A 724-nucleotide genomic window follows, 5' to 3' on the forward strand; every position below is an offset into this window, starting at 1 on the left:
CGCCCCCGCCAGCCCCGAGGAAGTCCCCGCCGAGGACCAGAGCTCCTGGGAGCGAAGGAGGAAAGACCAGAGACTCCCCTAAAACACCCAGATGCGGAGGATTGGAGGAGCCCCGCCAAAGCTTTCTGTGGATTAAAAAGATATTCGATTTTTTTTTTTTGGCAGAAGAAACGGAGAGGAAGACCAGCGGGGATCTGCAAGGAAGAAGGGGAGATGTAACTCGTGGATACATTTTTTTCCACCCTTCAAACGTCTTGTTCTACTTTGTAAACATTTTCTTTTTCTTTTTTTTTTTTTAAACCCCAGCTCAAGTCTGACGGCCCCAGATCTCCAGTGTGCGAGGAGGTGGTGGTGTTTTTCATTCGGGGCTTTGCATATTTGGTTATTAGATTTTGAGCCTTTATTTCGCCAGACATCTCATGCGGGGTGAAGTCCGCTCGGACCCCTCCTCCGAGTCTTCGTGTGCACGGAATTTGAGGAGATCCGGTTACTAAGGATATAGAGGAAAAAAAATAAATCGCGTGCCTGCTTTTTTAAAAATTGCCTGCTTCTCCCCACCCCCAAATTAAGTTGCTTAGCAAGGGGGAAAGAGGCTTTTACCTCCTTCCAGCAGCTCAGCCGAACGCCTTCCGTTTTTTGCCCCCGCGGATCTTCCATGTAGGAAGCCGAGGCTGGCGAGCCCGACAGTCGGGAGCCGCTGCGGGGGGGCCTCTTGCTGGGGAGG

The 724-nt window shown here is 51.4% G+C and overlaps 1 long non-coding RNA gene across 1 annotated transcript; it reads right to left on the reverse strand.

The window, feature by feature from the left end:
* Positions 1-148: 148 nt before the first annotated feature.
* On the reverse strand, positions 149-718 carry LOC102759762. The gene is made up of 2 exons (XR_435668.2): positions 601-718; positions 149-490 (listed from the first exon to the last, which is right to left on the reverse strand). It is a non-coding gene; the product is annotated as an uncharacterized LOC102759762 (long non-coding RNA).
* Positions 719-724: the final 6 nt, after the last annotated feature.

Source organism: Myotis davidii, unplaced genomic scaffold, assembly GCF_000327345.1.
Source record: "Myotis davidii unplaced genomic scaffold, ASM32734v1 scaffold378, whole genome shotgun sequence".
Lineage (NCBI taxonomy): Eukaryota > Metazoa > Chordata > Mammalia > Chiroptera > Vespertilionidae > Myotis > Myotis davidii.